Here is a 12,004-nt window from a genome sequence, read left to right as displayed (position 1 = left end):
TAAGTCCAGGAAGATAATACAGTCATTTCAACCTATGACCGTCTGGGGAAGAAGAGGAGGGAAGTTAATGGTCTTAATAGTCCACATCCCATCAAAATGCTCACAGACTACTGCAGGTACTGTATCAACCCTGGGGACGGTACATTCCTGGCAGCGTTGCCCAAGATAATAAGGCTGAACTGACAAATGCCCACCTTCCGAATTTTATTAGTTTACACTGTGACAACTGGCAGGTCCTTAGAGACCATCCAGTCTACTCTGTTTTACCAGAGGAGGAAATGGAGACCCCGAGAGGGGTCATACTTGGCCACACTCATACAGCTGGGAGATCACAGGCCATCTCCATCCCGGACTCCTGAGTTAGGCACCTTCACACTGACCTCTCACTGCTTTCTGAAACCTGGAAAACCTGCTAAAGCTAAAACTCTGCAATTGCCTATTTACCATTTGTTACAAATATCATCACCAATGCTTTCTAGAACTTCCTCTCTGCCAGGCACTTCTAGAAAGGCTGTGAATTAACTCACTGACTCTCACAACAACCCGAAGGGGCAGGTTACAATGATTATCCCCATGTTACCCATGGAAAACCTCAGGCAGAGAAGCATCATACAACCAGGACAGAGCCAAGGCAGGCTAACTAGACAGTCTGGCTCCAGAGTCCCCAGTGCTATTCGCTTCGTTATAAAGAAGTTATAAAGTGATGTAAGAAAAGGAGCAAGCCTTTAAGCACAAGGGCATGGTAACTCGTGTTTGCCAATGAAATTAGGAGCTCAACCATAAAGTCATTAGCAGGCAATTTACCTCTCGATTAACATATGAAGGGAAGGTCTGTGAATTTTAATATACAGACTTAGTTAAACCTTGAGGTATCTTTCAAGAAGGTAAAATGGTCATGTGCACACCTCTCAAACAAAGCCTGCCTCTTGAAACACGGCAGAATTTTACCTGCGGACTGGTTTAGAGGGTCTCTTCTAGACACACTATCAAGGAAAGTAAACTTGAAACTCCACATTTTTCTGCGCTAGGCTGGTGAAGTTTATTATTTGCAAGTCTCTTAAAGCTTTTATTTTCCAGGAGGAGGCGGCAAGATGGCGGCTTAGGAGGACGCTGGGCTCACCGCACGTCCTGCTGATCACTTAGATTCCATCTACATCTGCCTAAATAACCCAGAAAACCGCCAGAGGATTAGCAGAACGGAGTCGCCGGAGCCAAACGCAGACGAGAGGCCCACGGAAGAGGGTAGGAAGGGCGGCGAGGCGGTGCGCGCTCCACGGACTGGCGGGAGGGAGCCGGGGCGGAGGGGCGGCTCGCCGGCCAAGCACAGCCACCGAGTCTGGCTTGCAAAAGCGGAGGGGCCTGACGGACTGTGTTCCCACAACAAGCGCGACTTAGCGTCTGGGAGGTCATAAGTTAACAGCTCTGCTCGGAAAGCGGGAAGGCTGGAGGACAAAGGGAGGGAGAGCTGCTGAGCCCCCTGACAACAGAGCTCAGTTTGGTGGGGAACAAAGGCGCTCGCCAGCGCCATCTCCCCCGCCCATCCCCCAGCCGAAATCCCAAAGAGAACCTGTTCCTGCCGGGGAACTTGCTCGCTCCGCGCAAACACCCAACTCTGCGCTTCGGCGGAGCCAAACCTCCGGCAGCGGATCTGACTCCCTCCCGCTGCCACAGGGCCCCTCCTGAAGTGGATCACCTAAGGAGAAGCGAGCTAAGCCTGCCCCTCCTGCCCCCGAGCACCTTGCCTACCCACCCCAGCTAATACGCCAGATCCCCAGCATCACAAGCCTGGCACGGTGCAAGTAGCCCAGACGAGCCACACCACCCCACAGTGAATCCCGCCCCTAGGAGAGGGGAAGAGAAGGCACACACCAGTCTGACCGTGGCCCCAGCGGTGGGCTGGGGACAGACATCAGGTCTGACTGCGGCCCCGCCCACCAACTCCAGTTATACACTACACCACAGGGGAAGTGCCCTGCAGGTCCGCACCACTCCAGGGACTACCCAAAATGACCAAGCGGAAGAACTCCCCTCAGAAGAATCTCCAGGAAATAACAACAGCTAATGAGCTGATCAAAAAGGATTTAAATAATATAACAGAAAGTGAATTTAGAATAATAGTCATAAAATTAATCGCTGGGCTTGAAAACAGTATACAGGACAGCAGAGAATCTCTTGCTACAGAGATCAAGGGACTAAGGAACAGTCACGAGGAGCTGAAAAACGCTTTAAACGAAATGCATAACAAAATGGAAACCACCACAGCTCGGCTTGAAGAGGCAGAGGAGAGAATAGGTGAACTAGAAGATAAAGTTATGGAAAAAGAGGAAGCTGAGAAAAAGAGAGATAAAAAAATCCAGGAGTATGAGGGGAAAATTAGAGAATTAAGTGATACACTAAAAAGAAATAATATACGCATAATTGGTATCCCAGAGGAGGAAGAGAGAGGGAAAGGTGCTGAAGGGGTACTTGAAGAAATAATAGCTGAGAACTTCCCTGAACTGGGGAAGGAAAAAGGCATTGAAATCCAAGAGGCACAGAGAACTCCCTTCAGACGTAACTTGAATCGATCTTCTGCACGACATATCATAGTGAAACTGGCAAAATACAAGGATAAAGAGAAAATTCTGAAAGCAGCAAGGGGTAAACGTGCCCTCACATATAAAGGGAGACCTATAAGACTCGTGACTGATCTCTCTTTTGAAACTTGGCAGGCCAGAAAGAATTGGCACGAGATTTTCAGGGTGCTAGACAGAAAAAATATGCAGCCGAGAATCCTTTATCCAGCAAGTCTGTCATTTAGAATAGAAGGAGAGATAAAGGTCTTCCCAAACAAACAAAAACTGAAGGAATTTGTCACCACTAAACCAGCCCTACAAGAGATCCTAAGGGGGACCCTGTGAGACAAAGTCCCAGAGACATCACTACAAGCATAAAACATACAGACATCACAATGACTCTAAACCCGTATCTTTCTATAATCACACTGAATGTAAATGGATTAAATGCGCCAACCAAAAGACATAGGGTATCAGAATGGATAAAAAAACAAGACCCATCTATTTGCTGTCTACAAGAGACTCATTTTAGACCTGAGGACACCTTTAGATTGAGAGTGAGGGGATGGAGAACTATTTATCATGCGACTGGAAGCCAAAAGAAAGCTGGAGTAGCCATACTTATATCAGACAAACTAGACTTTAAATTAAAGGCTGTAACAAGAGATGAAGAAGGACATTATATAATAGTTACAGGGTCTATCCATCAGGAAGAGCTAACAATTATAAATGTCTATGCACCGAATACCGGAGCCCCCAAATATATAAAACAATTACTCATAAACATAAGCAACCTTATTGATAAGAATGTGGTAATTGCAGGGGACTTTAATACACCACTTACAGAAATGGATAGATCATCTAGACACACGGTCAATAAAGAAACAAGGGCCCTGAATGAGACATTGGATCAGATGGACTTGACAGATATATTTAGAACTCTGCATCCCAAAGCAACAGAATATACTTTCTTCTCGAGTGCACATGGAACATTCTCCAAGATAGATCATATACTGGGTCACAAAACAGCCCTTCATAAGTTTACAAGAATTGAAATTATACCATGCTTACTTTCAGACCACAATGCTATGAAGCTTGAAATCAACCACAGAAAAAAGTCTGGAAAACCTCCAAAAGCATGGAGGTTAAAGAACACCCTACTAACGAATGAGTGGGTCAACCAGGCAATTAGAGAAGAAATTAAAAAATATATGGAAACAAATGAAAATGAAAATACAACAATCCAAACGCTTTGGGACGCAGCAAAGGCAGTCCTGAGAGGAAAATACATTGCAATCCAGGCCTATCTCAAGAAACAAGAAAAATCCCAAATACAAAATCTAACAGCACACCTAAAGGAACTAGAAGCAGAACAGCAAAGGCAGCCTAAGCCCAGCAGAAGAAGAGAAATAATAAAGATCAGGGCAGAAATAAACAATATAGAAACTAAAAAAACTGTAGAGCAGATCAACGAAACCAAGAGTTGGTTTTTTGAAAAAATAAACAAAATTGACAAACCTCTAGCCAGGCTTCTCAAAAAGAAAAGGGAGATGACCCAAATAGATAAAATCATGAATGAAAATGGAATTATTACAACCAATCCCTCAGAGATACAAACAATTATCAGGGAATACTATGAAAAATTATATGCCAACAAACTGGACAACCTGGAAGAAATGGACAAATTCCTGAACAACCACACTCTTCCAAAACTCAATCAGGAGGAAATAGAAAGCTTGAACAGACCCATAACCAGCGAAGAAATGGAATCGGTTATCAAAAATCTCCCAACAAATAAGAGTCCAGGACCAGATGGCTTCCCAGGGGAGTTCTACCAGACGTTTAAAGCAGAGATAATACCTATCCTTCTCAAGCTATTCCAAGAAATAGAAAGGGAAGGAAAACTTCCAGACTCATTCTATGAAGCCAGTATTACTTTGATTCCTAAACCAGACAGAGACCCAGTAAAAAAAGAGAACTACAGGCCAATATCCCTGATGAATATGGATGCAAAAATTCTCAATAAGGTACTAGCAAATCGAATTCAACGGCATATAAAAAGAATTATTCACCATGATCAAGTGGGATTCATTCCTGGGATGCAGGGCTGGTTCAACATTCGCAAATCAATCAACGTGATACATCACATTAACAAAAAAAAAGAGAAGAACCATATGATCCTGTCAATCGATGCAGAAAAGGCCTTCGACAAAATCCAGCACCCTTTCTTAATAAAAACCCTTGAGAAAGTCGGGATAGAAGGAACATACTTAAAGATCATAAAAGCCATTTATGAAAAGCCCACAGCTAACATCATCCTCAACGGGGAAAAACTGAGAGCTTTTTCCCTGAGATCAGGAACACGACAAGGATGCCCACTCTCACCGCTGCTGTTTAACATAGTGCTGGAAGTTCTAGCATCAGCAATCAGACAACAAAAGGAAATCAAAGGCATCAAAATTGGCAAAGATGAAGTCAAGCTTTCGCTTTTTGCAGATGACATGATATTATACATGGAAAATCCGATAGACTCCACCAAAAGTCTGCTAGAACTGATACAGGAATTCAGCAAAGTTGCAGGATACAAAATCAATGTACAGAAATCAGTTGCATTCTTATACACTAACAATGAAGCAACAGAAAGACAAATAAAGAAACTGATCCCATTCACAATTGCACCAAGAAGCATAAAATACCTAGGAATAAATCTAACCAAAGATGTAAAGGATCTGTATGCTGAAAATTATAGAAAGCTTATGAAGGAAATTGAAGAAGATTTAAAGAAATGGAAAGACATTCCCTGCTCATGGATTGGAAAAATAAATATTGTCAAAATGTCAATACTACCCAAAGCTATCTACACATTCAATGCAATCCCAATCAAAATTGCACCAGCATTCTTCTCGAAACTAGAACAAGCAATCCTAAAATTCATATGGAACCACAAAAGGCCCCGAATAGCCAAAGGAATTTTGAAGAAGAAGACCAAAGCAGGAGGCATCACAATCCCAGACTTTAGCCTCTACTACAAAGCTGTCATCATCAAGACAGCATGGTATTGGCACCAAAACAGACACATAGACCAATGGAATAGAATAGAAACCCCAGAACTAGACCCACAAACGTATGGCCAACTCATCTTTGACAAAGCAGGAAAGAACATCCAATGGAAAAAAGACAGCCTCTTTAACAAATGGTGCTGGGAGAACTGGACAGCAACATGCAGAAGGTTGAAACTAGACCACTTTCTCACACCATTCACAAAAATAAACTCAAAATGGATAAAGGACCTAAATGTGAGACAGGAAACCATCAAAACCTTAGAGGAGAAAGCAGGAAAAGACCTCTCTGACCTCAGCCGTAGCAATCTCTTACTGGACACATCCCCAAAGGCAAGGGAATTAAAAGCAAAAGTGAATTACTGGGACCTTATGAAGATAAAAAGCTTCTGCACAGCCAAGGAAACAACCAACAAAACTAAAAGGCAACCAACGGAATGGGAAAAGATATTCGCAAATGACATATCGGACAAAGGGCTAGTATCCAAAATCTATAAAGAGCTCACCAAACTCCACACCCGAAAAACAAATAACCCAGTGAAGAAATGGGCAGAAAACATGAATAGACACTTCTCTAAAGAAGACATCCGGATGGCCAACAGGCACATGAAAAGATGTTCAGCGTCGCTCCTTATCAGGGAAATACAAATCAAAACCACACTCAGGTATCACCTCACGCCAGTCAGAGTGGCCAAAATGAACAAATCCGGAGACTATAGATGCTGGAGAGGATGTGGAGAAACGGGAACCCTCTTGCACTGTTGGTGGGAATGCAAATTGGTGCAGCCGCTCTGGAAAGCAGTGTGGAGGTTCCTCAGAAAATTAAAAATAGACCTACCCTATGACCCAGCAATAGCACTGCTAGGAATTTATCCAAGGGATACAGGAGCGCTGATGCATAGGGCCACGTGTACCCCAATGTTCATAGCAGCACTCTCAACAATAGCCAAATTATGGAAAGAGCCTAAATGTCCATCAACTGATGAATGGATAAAGAAATTGTGGTTTATATACACAATGGAATATTACGTGGCAATGAGAAAAAATGAAATATGGCCTTTCGTAGCAACATGGATGGAACTGGAGAGTGTGATGCTAAGTGAAATAAGCCATACAGAGAAAGACAGATACCATATGGTTCCACTCTTATGTGGATCCTGAGAAACTTCACAGGAACCCATGGGGGAGGGGAAGGAAAAAAAAAAAAAAAGAGGTTAGAATGGGAGAGAGCCAAAGCATAAGAGACTTAAAAACTGAGAACAAACTGAGGGTTGATGGGGGGTGGGAGGGAGGAGAGGGTGGGTGATGGGTATTGAGGAGGGCACCTTTTGGGATGAGCACTGGGTGTTGTATGGAAACCAATTTGTCAATAAATTTCATAAAAAAAAAAAAAAAAAAAAAAAAAAAGGAAAGTAAACTTGACATTGCTTGTCTCCACCAATGCTGGCCTTCACTCATAGATACAAGGTTTTCCTCTCAAGAAACCTTACTTTTACATTAACTTCCTACACAAGTCAAACCTCAAGGGGCGCCTCGCTCAGTTGAGTGTCTGACTTCAGCTGGGGTCATGATCAAAGGTTTAGAGGAGTTTGGGTCCCACCTCAGGCTGGGACTTGCTGCTGTCAGCGTAGAGCCCACTTCAGATCCTCTGCCCCCCTCTCTTTACCCCAAACCCACTTGCTTGCAGGCGCACACACGTGCTTTCTCTCTCTCTCTCTCCTTCTCTAAAAATAAATAAAACATTAAAAAAAACTTTTAGGGGCGCCTGGGTGGCTCAGTCGGTTAAGCATCTGAATTCATCTCAGGTCACGATCTCATGGCCCGTGAGTTCGAGCCCTGCATTGGGCTCTGCACTGACAGCTCAGAGCCTGGAGCCTGCTTCAGATCCTGTGTCTCCCTCTCTCCCTGCCAGTACCCCGCTCGTGCTGTCTCAAAAATAAGCAAACATTTTTAAGTTTTTAAAAAACTAAAAAAAAAAAAAGAAAGAAGAAGTCAAACCTCAAATTCAGGAAAAAAAATTAAGGAGAAATCACCTCTGAAGGATAGAAGTACATATGATAAAACAGTTCAAAACAAATATCACCGGAACAAATGCCCAATATTCAATTACGTGACATTTTTGCTTTCCCTCATTTAAAAAATTATGTCAAATCTCATTATCTTGGTTATCCAGGAGAAGCAGTCCAGGAGCAGTAATGCTAGAAATAAGCAAATTACTATTGTGCCAAGATCAAATTAAGGACAAAATTACAGTTGATTAAGATGTACTATCACATAAAGGTACCTGACATTTTACCAAAAGTCTGAGTATCAAGTGTGCAAAAGTCCACTCAAAATACAACAGACCCTAAAAACTCTGAACTTAGACCAGTATTGCCTTAGATGTGAAATCCACAGAAATTTAGAACCCAAAATAACAATTACCCAACCTGACCCATCTCTTCCTAACAAATCTTTTTCATTATTTTTTAACATTTATTCATTTTTAAAAGACAGAGCACAAGTGGGGGCGGGGGGGAGGGCAGCGAGAGAAGGAGACACAGAATCCAAAGCAGGGTCTTTCAGCATAGAGCCCGACACAGGGTTTGAACCCAGGAACTGAGAGATCATGACCTGAGTTGAAGTCAGACACGCAACCCACTGAGCCACCCAGGCGTCCCTCTTTGTAACAAATCTTAAAGTCACATGAAAAAATTATCCCGTTGCTTCTCTGTTCAACTAAAACAATGAAAGTACAAATGCAATTACACAAAACCTTTATCAACTACATCTGTCCTATCTAATCAGTAAATTAACACATAATACAATTAGTCAGCCTAGGAGTTTTAGAGTAATTTGGGCTTTACCATCATTTACCAGAGTAATTTGGCAATACCATTGTAGCCAAACCCCAATCAGGGTTTTCCAATATTTATAGCATTCATTTTTCGGTACAGTCTGCTTAGTAATAAACTCTGGCCAGACTTCAAGTTAGAGCTTAAGTACCAATATAGTACTTGTTTTTATACACAATGCCAAACATAAACGTATTGTGTTCCAGCTTTAATACCTTTTGAGGATACTTTTCCTTTTCTCATATGGCATACACCCAAGGTCATGTATCAGAGCTCACCTCAAATTTCTACCTAATTCGTCTTAGCCACCACAGAACATTTTAAAAGTACGAGAAAATATTCTCAACTCTTACGCACTGCACCCATGTTTAAAAAAAAAAAAAAAAAAAGGTGTTAACCCCAAATGACGCCACTGATGAAATTTCATCGAGCCTTTATTACCATCTCCCTCTTTAAGTGCTTCTAAACTTCTTAAAGGGCAGGACAGGTGCTTCAAAGCAAAATCTAATGACACCTGTTACATAACCTGTTCTTGGTTGACCAGGTTATACGGTTGTGATAAGGAAGAAAACTGTCAAAAGCAGAACAAACACTAATTCTGTTCTCCATTCTCCTATTAGCCAGGACATTCAGAAGCTGTGTGCCTCAGTTTCCCAACCACTAAAGCAGAGGTCTGATGTGATCCCAATTCCTATTTAATCAAAGTTAATGAGCACAATAATCACACAAAGTTCCCTACAGACCATTACGCTGGAATGCTATGCTGTAGAAAGCAATTCCAAAATGTTTTTGCAGTATTCCTTTCTTGTCCTCCAAACAGTCCAAAGCAGTTAGGTCGGCCATAATCAGGAGGAGGCAAATAGAGATGTTTTATTAAGATATATGTAAAATCCAGAATTCATACAGAAACCGTCCCCTAAGTTCTCACTCTGGTTGTATGGTCATGTGCAAACAGCAACCCACAAAACCTAGTAAAGACAGGTCTCCTTTCTGTTCTGAAAACAGGATTTCGCTTTCCCTGACAGCTCCAGGGCTTAGGAACAGAGGATGAGAAAGCTTCGGAAAATCACAGACCCCCGGGACCATAAATGAGGAGGGGACTAGGGGGCGGGGTTTTGTGTCGTTTTGTTTTGTTTTTTATAAGGTTTGCGTTTTTTCTTTTCCTTCCCAACTGGCGCGGGTCTGGTGGTAAACCACCATAATTCCGGGTCTGCAGAGATTGGTCTAGACCCAGGCAGGGGTCATTTCAGGAAGCTGGGCAAACACAGATGTTGCTGCCTTTCCGTGACCCACCCAGCTGTAACCAATAGGGGGGGGTCACTGTGGGCTCCTAGGGAGGCAGATGGATTCTCGCCTGGAACTCTAATGGGCGTCTGGGAAACCAGAGATGGGTTTCCAAGGCGGCCCCAGCACCCAGCTTCTACCCAGCCTCGACAGGAAAGGATGCCTCCTCGGCCGAGCAAAAGCCCATCTTTGTGACCCCCTCAGGAAACTCTAAGCAGGAGAAGGTTAGGGTACCACCCACATCCCAGATGTTCAAGGGGCACACAAACCCGTAAGAATAAAATCCGACGGAACGCCGACCGCCCCTCGTAATCAAACGTCTGCAGCTGCCTTTGAAAATACGGCAAACGTCTCCATACGAAAGAGTGCTAGCGCTGGTACCGTGAGGTCTGCTCTCTGGGAGCCCAGCCCCACCAAGGACCCTCACGCTGGAGCAAAGACACCGATGGGGAACCAGCTTTCGAGCCGCCCCCCACCCCCATCTCCACCGCAGGAGTGCATCTCCGTGGCTCTCAAAGGACCCCGACCGGGCCTCCACCCCCCCATCCCGGGACCCCCCCCCCCCCCCAGCGGCAACGAGAGGGGCCACAGCCTTCTCGGTGCGCTCCCGGCCGCGCGGCGCAAACCACCCCAGGCTCCACAGCGGCCGCCGCCGCGCCGGACGGTGCGGCCCTTTGCACTTGTTGCCGGCCCCCAGGGGCAATGAGGCGGCAGGATCCCTCGCGCCACTAAACTCACAGCGGCAGCCACCTTTCCACCTCTGCTGCCCCTCGCGTCCCCCAGGACCCTGGAGAGAGTATTTCTGGGCTAGAGAACTCGGGCGAGGGGAGCAAACTTTTCTGCCCTGAGCTACAGGGAGACGCGGGGGATGGAGCCCCCAAGAACACTTACCTGGAGCCAGGGCCCCCACAGCCTCCGGAACCCCACCGAGGCGCTGCAGCCCGCGCCCTGCCCGAGGGCGTCTGGAACGCGCCCCGGCCCGCCGCCGCCGCCGCCGCCGCCGCCCGGAGCCGGGAAGGCTTTCCCCGAAGCTGCCAACGCCCGGCCGCCCCGGAGGCTGGAGCCAGCGCGGAGGGGGCGGAGCCGCGGGCGCGCTCCCGGAGCCGGCTGGCTGCGCCCGCAGCTCGGGCCGCCCCCGCTCCCTCCGCGCCTGCCGGCTGCCACTGGATCCCCGCCTGCCCACCTCCCGGCCCCGGCATCACATGGCCGGGCCCGCCCGCCGCCGCGCCCGCCACCGGCTCCAGGACGAAACCTGAAGCGGCCCGACCGCGCTGTCTCCGCCGCCACCCCCACCCTCCCTCCCGGCGCGCCTCGCCTTCCCTCCCCCATCCCGGAGCGCCCAGTCGGGCGGAGGCTGGCGCGGCCCCTGCGGGGCCGGGGGAGGGCGAGGTCGCGTCCCGGGTGCGGCGCCCGCGCTCCCCGGGCCCCCACAGACCTCGCTTCGGCGCCGCCTGAGGAGGGAGCCGGCCATGCCCAGGGGAAGCGCAGGCTCTTCACTTAAAAGCCACCACACCGGTGACAGGCCGTGGCCCAAGTGTGACTTGAAAACCAGACGCCCTCTTTCTTCTTGAGGCTCACGTCCCTGTGTCCCAGGGCTGTGCGAGCCTCCGTTCCCTCCGCGTTCGTGCGGGCTAGTGGCTGCCTTGCAAGTCATTGAAACTCACAAATTTCTCATGAGAACCGTAACCTGTTTTCACCACGAAAAACTGCGCGGGAGGGGCTCCCTTACCATCCAAGGCGCTTTTCCGGTTAGCTCCTCATAACCCCGAGCACAGAAGCTTCTCCGTCAGCCAGGCTTCCAAAACACAGACTTGAGACCAACTTTAAAGGCAAAGTTACCAAATGGACTTTTCTTGTGAGGACCTCGAATCTCTTTGTTTTTCCTGCGAAGACCTACCGCCCACAGAGCCGGACAGGGTGTGTAGTTGGAGGAAGCTGGCCACCAAGACAGTCAGCCAGGAGGAGCTCCCCTCCCCCGACCTGTTCCCAGCTGTCTGCAACACCTGTCCTGCGTCTGGGCCATTTGTGCCTCTTTGCAGTCTCACCTTGTCTCACCCGATCTGCTGACCGAGTTCCTGAAGAAGATAGCAGAACAACAGGATCCCGCCTCTGAAGTCCTTAGTCCTGTTCCAAGGCAAAGGTCTGGCGTCCTGCCTTCATAAAGGGGCCCCCGATTGCCTGCGCTCCTAACCCCCTCCCCTAGGTGCAGTTCCAGCTGATGTTATTTCCCACTGGGATGAACCCAAGGCCTGGCCTCAGGCACTGCCTTTTA

The 12,004-nt window shown here is 46.9% G+C and overlaps 1 protein-coding gene across 4 annotated transcripts in view; it reads right to left on the bottom strand.

The window, feature by feature from the left end:
* ARHGEF28 (Rho guanine nucleotide exchange factor 28) overlaps nt 1-11,645 on the bottom strand; it is a 318,682-nt gene extending 307,037 nt beyond the window's left edge. For 2 of the 4 annotated variants that reach the window (XM_047863847.1, XM_047863863.1), the window contains exon 1: nt 10,624-10,751. The gene's annotated coding sequence lies outside the window, so the exon portion shown is untranslated. Of the gene's footprint in view, nt 1-10,623; nt 10,752-11,167; nt 11,187-11,461 lie in introns of those variants that run through there. The other 2 variants (XM_047863854.1, XM_047863859.1) reach the window with 2 other exon arrangements.
* Nucleotides 11,646-12,004: the final 359 nt, after the last annotated feature.

This window comes from Prionailurus viverrinus, chromosome A1, assembly GCF_022837055.1.
Source record: "Prionailurus viverrinus isolate Anna chromosome A1, UM_Priviv_1.0, whole genome shotgun sequence".
Classification (NCBI taxonomy): Eukaryota; Metazoa; Chordata; class Mammalia; order Carnivora; family Felidae; genus Prionailurus; species Prionailurus viverrinus.
This window is presented reverse-complemented; position numbering and strand designations above follow the sequence as displayed.